A 9,924-nucleotide genomic window follows, 5' to 3' on the forward strand; every position below is an offset into this window, starting at 1 on the left:
TCTCCCTCACCAACCTCCTAAGCACTAGCGCATCCAAGCACCCACCCAATTTCATCCCGCCAAGCACCCAATTTTGTATTTGAAACCACCAATCCAAATAGTGAGAGAGAGAGATTGATTGATTGATTGATTGATTGATTGATTGATTGATTGATTGGTATATGTGATGGGTGCCGAGGGAAACAGAAATGCCATATATTCGTGGCTTGTGGCGTGGGATGATGAGTAGGGATGACAATGAGCCGATTTGGGGCCAATTTGAGACCGGGTATGACAATATCATGTCCTCGTCCCCGCCCTTATTCCCAGTCAAAACAGCTCAGTGAATCTCTATTCCCATACCCATTGAGGAGCTACCTCCCAAATCCATCTCATACCCGTCGCATAGCTACCTCACATATCCTACATTATAACAAGAGATAAATGATATAATACATGTGCTCCAGCTCAAGGTAAATAGTGGCATGAATTTGACGCCATCTCCAGCTCAAGGTAAAGCCACCTATTGCCAAACAAAAAATAATTCTAACACCTCATCCAACTAACTCAAACTCATATTAATTTTTACGTGTAGTTGAATGTTTCCATTTCACTATACAGATCGATGCCACGTTTTCTAGTTTAAAATAATTATAATTATAAGTTAGGAATATATATAGGCCGGATATGTGGCACTGTGTTTTTGACACAAATTTTAACATAAATTTTGAACCTTTAGATTTAAGCATTATTAATGGCTCAGATTAAATCTCACAACTAATTATTATTTTCTTTGAAATAATACATTTATTCTAGTTATTATTATTTTAATCTAATAATTATGAATTGAACAGTCCCCAAATTCTACATCCCCCTTCCTCCATGCCCAGCATTGGTAATCCCCTCCATAGCCTCGATTTGCCAAAAATCTGTATTTGCCTACTGCTAGTTATATGCAATTGATACTATCTATTTTGACATTGTTCATACCCAGATCGAAACAAAGCAATGCATATGGAGTTTGAGAAAATACCGAGTGGATATGAGATCGTTAGGATCAGAAAACACATAAACTTTCTCTCCACTCAAAATCAAAACCAATTTGGGGGACTTCCATGGGAGGGCAGGGTAATCATGCTTTTAGGTTCTTGAAATTTCATTGAGGATGATCACAATGAATCTCAATCAATATCTTTTCCCCCTTTATCAGTAATCTCAATTTTATTTCAATATGTAATAAGTTAGCAACTAATTGACTGAGAGAAGCAACAACCATGGCTCCTTTCTTTTTATTTTGGTTAACTGGAAATTCCCTATGCTTGATCCATTTTGGTTTTTCTCAGCAAGGGGGAATAGAAGTTTTAATTTAGCAGCACCAGGAAAAAAAAAAAAAAAAAACACAGAGATCAACCTCCCTCCTCCTCACGTCAATCTTCCTTACTGGGTATTTGATATTGCTATATGCAGTGGCGGATCCACATAGGGGCAAGGGAGGTCAATTGACCCCTGCAAACCCAAAATCCACCATAGGAGTTGAAGAACTTGACCCCTGAAAATTGCCCAGAAGGTGCTTGATGAAATGCCCCAAAGAGGAAGCAGCCACAGCCCGCAGCCAGAGGAGAGAATCTTGCTGTGCGCGCGCACAGCGGCCAGCGCTCTTCTGTTTTTGTTTTTCCGGACGTCCAAACGACGTCGTTGCAAATAAAATAAAAAAGATCTTTTGCTGCCTTATAAAACAGAGGGGGGAAATGGGATTTCCAACGACGTCGTTCAAAAAAAAAAAAAGCTCTTTTGCTGACTAATAAAACAAAATGGAAATTTGACTTAAAAAAAAGTTCTTTTTCTCAAAGAAACTTGTATCTTTAATTTGGATTTTTAAAATTCATAAATTGTTAACAAAATAGGATAGTTTTTTTTTTTTTTTTTTTTTTCCATTAAGCAAGCAAGCAGACGTTATTAAAATATTACCTCATTAAAAAACAAGTTAACAGATTAAGCTTTTGACCATATATAAAGCTTTTCATTGAATATATAGAGCAGTGCGTGAAAACCCAATAGAGGATATTGAGATTATCAAATTAAAGTCTCATACTATGGAAAAATGAAGTTTTATTTTCTTTACTTTAGAAGTGAATGGTGTGGTTGAATATTGTTGTTGTTGTTTGTTTGTTTGTTTTTTTTTTTAAATTTTAATGTGTACAATTGTAATATGGTTTTTTCTATTAATTAAGAATTATAATATTATCGTTTCATATTTTTTTGGTTCTATTTTGTATAGAATTTTTCTACGTTTTAGATGTTGACCCCTGCAATCAGAAATCCTGGATCCGCCACTGGCTATATGGGTTGGGTTTGTTGTTTCTTGTTATGGAGGAAAATGGTGTGTGGGCAAAAAGAAGATTGAAAAGAGAGAGAAAAAAAAGGGAAAGTCATGAAAAAGAAGAAGAAGATGTCGTGTGAGAGAATGTTGATGCTTTTAGAAAGATGTGAAAATACAAATGTGGACAGAGAAAATTGAATAGCAAAGTTAATTAAATTAAATTATAATTATTTTAAGATGAAAGAATTACTTTGTTTAATCTCAGCCATTTATTGTAGTCTAATCTAAGGGTTCAAAATTTATGTAAACACTTGTGTCAAAAACATGGTGCCATGAATCCACCCCACATATATATATATATATATATAAATAATACACACATATATAATATAATACTTATTCTTTTTAGAGTGTATAGCCGCGCGGCTATACTTGTAAAATATTCTATTTATAGAGTATCGCCGCACAATGATACTTTTAAATATTATATTTATTTATTATAGCCGTGCGGCTATACGCTTTAAATATACACCAAAAATTAAAATATGGGTTTGTTTATAGCAAAGTTGAGCCTTGAGATAATGGATCAATTAGACATGGTATGTGTTTACGTTCCAGCTTTGTTCCTCTGTGTGCACTTAGGGTTGAGGGAAAATTTATGCCTTTTTGTGTATTGTTGCTTATCTTTTTAGATGCCATTTGTCATATTTCCTTAAATATATTCAAATATTTAAACAGTATATTCGCGCTGCTATGCTCTTTAAATATATTATGTTTTAAATATTATTTAATATTAAAAAAACAAAAAACAAAGTCCACAAAATAATTTAGAATAATTATTACTATTCATTAAGTAATTTATAAAATCAGTAAAATATTTAAATATTCACTAAAGAAATAATAATTAAAACATAATTACTAATTAAAGTAATTAAAAAAACTAAGATATTACTTAATTACATATCATAAATTAAAGAAGTTGGCCGAAAAATAAAAGTAAAGAAACCAAAGTTTGCTAAAGTAAACCTTTAATCTAAGGAACAATAAAGAGCAAAGTTCACACTCTTAAACTTTTAGCAACGATTTTGACCACAAAACATCTAGGAACGAAGAAGATCCTTTGTTTGTGGTGGTGTTGTTAGATTTGGATCGCTAGACTCCAATATAAATGGTTGCGGTGAACGCTCTCTGATTTCAACTTGAACGCGTCTTTCTTGATTCCCAGGATTGTTGGCCCTTTTTGCCTCCTCTTCTTGAGCTTTGGTTGGCAAGAAAGTGTGGTAGTTAGTGGTCTTCATGTTATCAGCCATGAGAATCGAATGGTTTTTCTTTTTGTCTTTTGGAGTGGATGAAGAAATTTGATAGGTGAAAATTAGGGTTTTGGTTCGGGTTTTATAATAATGCATGGATGCAGTGTAATAGGAAAGTTGGATGATGGTTTACACATGGAGGGAGTGTAAATGGAAATTTTATTTATTTATGAAATAATAATGAAATCTTGGCACACGCATACTGCATATTAATAATAAAAATAAAAACTTTTAAGACACATGGAGCATGCTGCGCACAAAACTGCATGTGCGTATGTAGAGGGTAGCTTAGCTATTAATAAGTGTCCCTAATGATCACACCCTTGGGATTATTTCAACGACATGTAGTCTATGTGATTGGTTAGTACGACTTCATGTTTCCCTAATTTTATTGTTCTAAACTGAATTATTTACCCCAAAAGAGCTTCTGCTTGATTTCCTAGGTGCCAATCTATGTACAAAACTTAGCTTTATTTTGTCATACAAATTGGCTTTGAATACATATAAATGATACCGTCATATACAAACTTAGTTTTTTTTTTTTGGTGTCATACCCAAAAACATGTTTTGTTTTTCGCAAACAACAAATATATGCCTTTTCAAGAATACTGAAATCAACAAATCTTTCAACACTGAAATAATCTTTAAAATATAAAAAGCTAAAATGATAATAAAGTCAGAAAAGCCGAAAGGAACGAAGAGTTGTCTTTTACCAATTAGTTTTTAATATATATTACATGAGATTGGAAAGGGGCCGGCACCAGTGCCACAACAAACCTTTGTTGTGGGACCGCCCCATGCATGGCATACAATTTGTAAGTGTTGAAGATCGAAGCTTCTAGAAGATTCCAGAATCTACAGCCCAGCATTTTAACTAATTTCTTAGTTAACCTCTCAGTTAAGTTGTTAAGTAGCATAGAGGTCGATAAAGTCACTTACTAAACTTTTAAAGGAGCCAAGAAAAAATAGAAAGACTATCGTGAAGTTCATCATGAAGTTATGAAAAACCAGACACATGGAAAACTCATGTTACTGAACACTGCATAGCAACATATACATCCTATATATGTGTCATGAAAAACAACATTCATAAAGGCTATAAAACCATTCATGTATATGCAGAGGTTTTGTTCATGAGACACTGCATGCATTTGATCTCTCTCTCTCTCTCTCTCTCTCTCTCTCTCTCTTTTGCCTTCCCCTTTTGCCATTTCACTCTAATTTCATCTCTCTCTCTTTGAACGAAGAAAATGGCTGGGAATGGGAAGGAACTCATCAGCTCCTTGCAAGACCAAGTCAGTTCCTGTTAATCTTTATTCAGTTTATTGCTTTGCTTATTTTTAGCTTGCTTTCTATTTTCATTGATTTTACCGAGTTTTCTTGCAGGGCATTTTGAACGACTACTTTGACGAATTGAAAGGGTTACAAGATGAAAACGATCCTTGCTTTGTCCGTGAATGTATCACCATCTTCCTTCGTGAAGCTCACGATTACAGAGCAGAACTCACAACAAATCTGTAATTAATTTCCTTCACTATTCCCATGCACTAATAATTTTTTGTTTTCTCTCATGATTGCCAAATAACAATAAAATAACAAATCAATTCTTTTTGTTTTCAACCACATATTATCCATTTGAAGGAAACTATTGTGCTTGTAGGGTGCCTTGTGGGCAGCGGCGGACCTAGAAATTTTTCAAAGAAGGGGCAATATTTCAAAGTCTAAAATGATATTTAAAAAGGCTAAAAACACTATATTAATCACATTAACCAATTCACCATGTTAATTATATACAAATAAACAAAACATTGAAATATTAATCATTTAATCAAACCACAACAATCTTTATTAATTAATTATAAACTAAAAATATATACAAATAAATAAATTCAAAAAAATAAATATAAAATAACCAAAACAAAAACTCAATCAATTAACCAAAACCCAATAATCCATCCTAATTAATTAAAGCATAAAGAGAAATAACTTTGAAATTTGGAGAGAAATTAATTTTCCAAACAAATTGTGGAGGGTTGGTCCATTGGTGGATGGCTTATCTCTTCTGGTTTTAGAGCCATGGCTTATGCCCACTTCACAACCCTTCTTTTGCCTCTAAAACAAATGGGTTTCCACCAAATGAATAAAAGAATACAGAGAGGGAGAGAGATCCTTTCAGGGTGTCGTTGCTGAATGAATGTAATGGAATTTACTTATACCAATTTGAGAGAGTGAGAGATAGTCAATGATAATGAAAAAAGCACAAAGAGAAAAGCTAATGGATGATGAAGGCAAAACAGGATTGAGAAAAAAGGGATGTGGTTGGGGAGTTGGCCGGTGTGGGTAGTGGTGACCCTTTCTTTTTATTTCTTTTTATTTTTTTTATTTTGGTTTCACTTGGACCAAAACTTTGCGTTTTGGACATATCACTTTAAAAAAAAAGAACCCAAACGGCCTTGCGCGCTGCAGCCTGGAGCTTCTTTGGAGCAAATAATCGAACAGCTGGTGGGCAGTAGAAGAGGAGCATTTCCAGCTTCTCAAAGTGATTTTCCGGCAAGAGGAGGTGCAAGTGCACCTCCTTGCGCCTCTGTAGATCCGCCAGTGCTTATGGGTCTAGACAATGTCAACCGTGAATATCTTGTCACTCGAGAGAATTTGAATCGCATTGCTGAGGTAAAATACTTATTGGGAACTTTTAATCACTTATCAGCTTCAATTTGCATGCTTTTACATTGTATTTTTCCCTTCCTTTATGATAAACTTATTGGTAAGCTTTATGAAATATGTTTCCTGGCAGGGCATTTTGACCGACTCCTTTGACGACATAAAAGGGTTACAAGACGAAAACAACCCTCGCTTCGTTGACGAAACTATCACCATCTTCCTTCATGTAGCTGAAGATTACAGAGCCGATCACTCACAAGAAATCTGTAATTAATTTCCTTCACTATTTCCATGAACTTATTGGAGTTTTACATATATATAGATACTAATTTTTCAGAATTCAATTTTGATATTTTATTCTATAATTCTTGTTTTGTTGTAGATAAGCATTTCACATTTTAGGCTTTAACATTTGGGAATGGGATGTAAATAGGAAGTAGGACATTGAAACTTATTGACTTTTTTTTTTTTTTTTTGCTGGGATCTGTGGTGGCATTTACAGCTGATGCGGTTCTCCGTGTTAGTCTTGTTTTTTTATGCATGAAGAGCATCCATAATGGGCTCTCTAAATCACCTCTTTAGACAAATTTTAAGGAGAAATTGTAAAAATGCAACTTCAACCACGCTCCCTATCCACCTCCTAAAATAGGGAGTGCTCTAGGAGCTCCTAAATCTGAGGAGAGAGAAAGAACTCCTAGTGACTCCCTATAATTTAATGCTGCTTTATTTAATTAGTATTTCAAACCTTTATTTAATGCTAACAATTTTTTATTTTATTTTTTAATAGAGATGGACCAATCAAAAAAGAGTTATAGCATTTATGATTCTCCAAATTATGGAGTATGGTTGGAGTTAAAAAATTTTAGAGAGCTCCTAAAATAGCTTTCTTATATTTTTTGCTCAAATTTAACTAAGAAATAGAGAGCATCATTGTGGATGCTCTAAGGGAGTTTGGGAATGGAGTTATCGAAAAGAGAATGCATATTAGTAATGTACAATGCAATTGGGAGTTGCATAAGTAATAGGTAATAACTTAATTGTCCTTTTCTTTTTCCTTGGATTTGCAGGAATTGGAGTTCAACTTGTATTGATAAGTTTTAGACACTTTTGATTTTAGAAGTTGATACTGAAATTTTTGAATAAGTTAGCAGTTAATAATGTGTGCAAATTTTCTATATTTTTTTAATTTGCAATTGCTTAACTATTAAATCACCTTGTTTGATTTTTCTCAAAACTTAGGTGGGACCTTAAGGCGGATGAAGTATGGCTGCTTCTTGGAAATGATAGGTGCACATTGTTGGCTAGATAAGATTTGCAAATGCATATATGTAAACTTTAGTTATTCATCCCCTTAAATATCAGTTGTCGTTTTTTAGTATCATAGTTTGTATCAAACTTCAATTTCCTATGTTTTGGGATTGTATTTGAGATGGTGATAATATATTATTTGAAATTTGAGATGTATGTGTTATGATGTGTTTATGAATTTTCAGGCAAAGAATCCAATGGTGGTACTAAACTGCATGTATGTTGATTACATTGAAAAAAGAACAAAACCAAAAGGAAAAACTAATTTGTATATATATATTTTTTTATAAACATATAATGAAAGAGCATGTTGTCAAAAGCATATATCTGCCGTAATGTGCAGTGTGTATTATCGTAAAACGTTTAACAATGTGTGTCGCGTGTCTTCAAAAGCATATATCTACTGCACGTGCATTGTGCGCTGTCGTAAAGCATTTAACAACGTGCACCGCATGTTGTCAAAAGTCAAAACCTTTCAACGACATGGGCTTCTACAACGTGCTCTATGCGTTGTTGAAACCCTTTAACAACGCATATTGCATGTTGTTAAAAGGCTTTTTTCTTGATGTATTTTAATAATATTATCATTATTTAATAATGGAATATGTATTTATTATTTGGTATGATTCACCAAAACTTACCAAGCAAGGACGAAATCGACGATTCTTCAATTCAATGCAATCAAGTTTTGTTTAGGGAGTCGGTTTCACATTCCAACTTGAACTTCTTATAATTAAAACCGGAAACCAATCTAAACTTTCCTTTTCTTTTCTTTTTTCAGATAAATCTTTCTACACTATAATTACTCCATTTGTCATAATATATCAAGATAATTATTTACTTGATTAGGAAAATATTTTGTTTTATTATTTATCTTTCCAAAATAGATTAGGATTTTGACGCTATAAAACTAAAACTATATGCAAACAGATTGTTAGTTTAATTCCCAAGGCACGACATCTATACATTAAAATAATTTTAGAATGTTGTCAAAGATCCGCGGATAACTCTTATTCTTGTTGGGAAATCATATATTGCTTTGGTAAATAGGTTTGTTTTTCCTATTGTTCCACGGGAAGTCGTATGTCCTTATAAAATAGTCCTTTGGCGGTGAAAGAATATCGTCACTTTGAGGGTGTGTGAAGTGAAAAACCCTAACTAGCCACAGAGTAGCCTCACTACACTCACCCTGATCGGTTAGGCTTTGATCTTGTCCATTGTTGTTGTCGCTAACAGTCCATTCAACTTTGAGTTAGTATGCTTGGTGGTTACACTTCACCTGAACTAAATAGACTGCGAGGATCAACCTTAGATACCACGGACATACCTTTCGTTTTCTTTCTGTTCTCCAAATCGAAACTATATCTGAAGAATTTTGAAGCCAAGATTGGTATAAATGACCATGAATGATTATTTGTTCAGAATCCATTGCCGAGGCTTGCGTTCTTCCTGTTTTCCTTCATATAGGCCCCTGTCTCTCCTGAACCTTCTTCATCCCCATTTTCTAAATTGATTAGTGTGTATAGTTCTGTTATCCACTTCCAGAAGATGATTACATATGGCAAACATAAGATTAATTTTGCTACCTGTCTAAATTCCTGGCATTAGGTCCTCTCCATGATGGTCATCTTGGATTGCATATCGGCTGTAGAAGGCCTTGATATTATTAGCAATGCATATATGAAAAAACCTTTCACCTAATTTCTATACATACGGTGGAATATTTCTTTCTCAAGTAAGAAACTGAAAAAAGTAACAAAATGCAGGCACCTAGTTGATAGGCACAAAAAGAACCATTTAAAGTGGATGAATAATAGAATTATGTAACTTGCATTAACCTACTGTTTGGGCCTAAATTTAGAACGCCAAAAGTTCAAAAACAGGCCCATGATAAAGTTACCTGCCCAGCCCAAGAAAGACCAAACGTGGAAGCTGTTATTAGGGCTTCAAGGATCAGCCCATAATTTTTGTTGGGCCCAAAACCAAGAGATTAAAAACACACCCACGTGACTACCTCAGCTTTGAAAAGTCAGCAATTCCAACTAAGTTAAAAAATATATGAGAGAGACATCTCTGAAACACTGCCAACAGAAGATCAAAAACCCATTTGTATTCAGAGATTTTGCTCCAAAGCAATACACCATCTTCCAAGGAATTCACGGGTCACGCTTTCTAAAGCGGGAAACAGGGAGTTGTTCAGAAAATACAAAAAAAAACCAAACCGCCATAAAAATTAGCCCACACAGACGATGGCGTTGGTTGAAATAGAAAGCTGCCACCCAGGAAAACAGGGAAGGGATTGCTTTAGGAGGTGACTACTGAGAGCCTATCTGCCATGATTGATAA

The sequence above is a fragment of the Prunus dulcis genome, chromosome 6 (assembly GCF_902201215.1).
Source record: "Prunus dulcis chromosome 6, ALMONDv2, whole genome shotgun sequence".
Lineage (NCBI taxonomy): Eukaryota > Viridiplantae > Streptophyta > Magnoliopsida > Rosales > Rosaceae > Prunus > Prunus dulcis.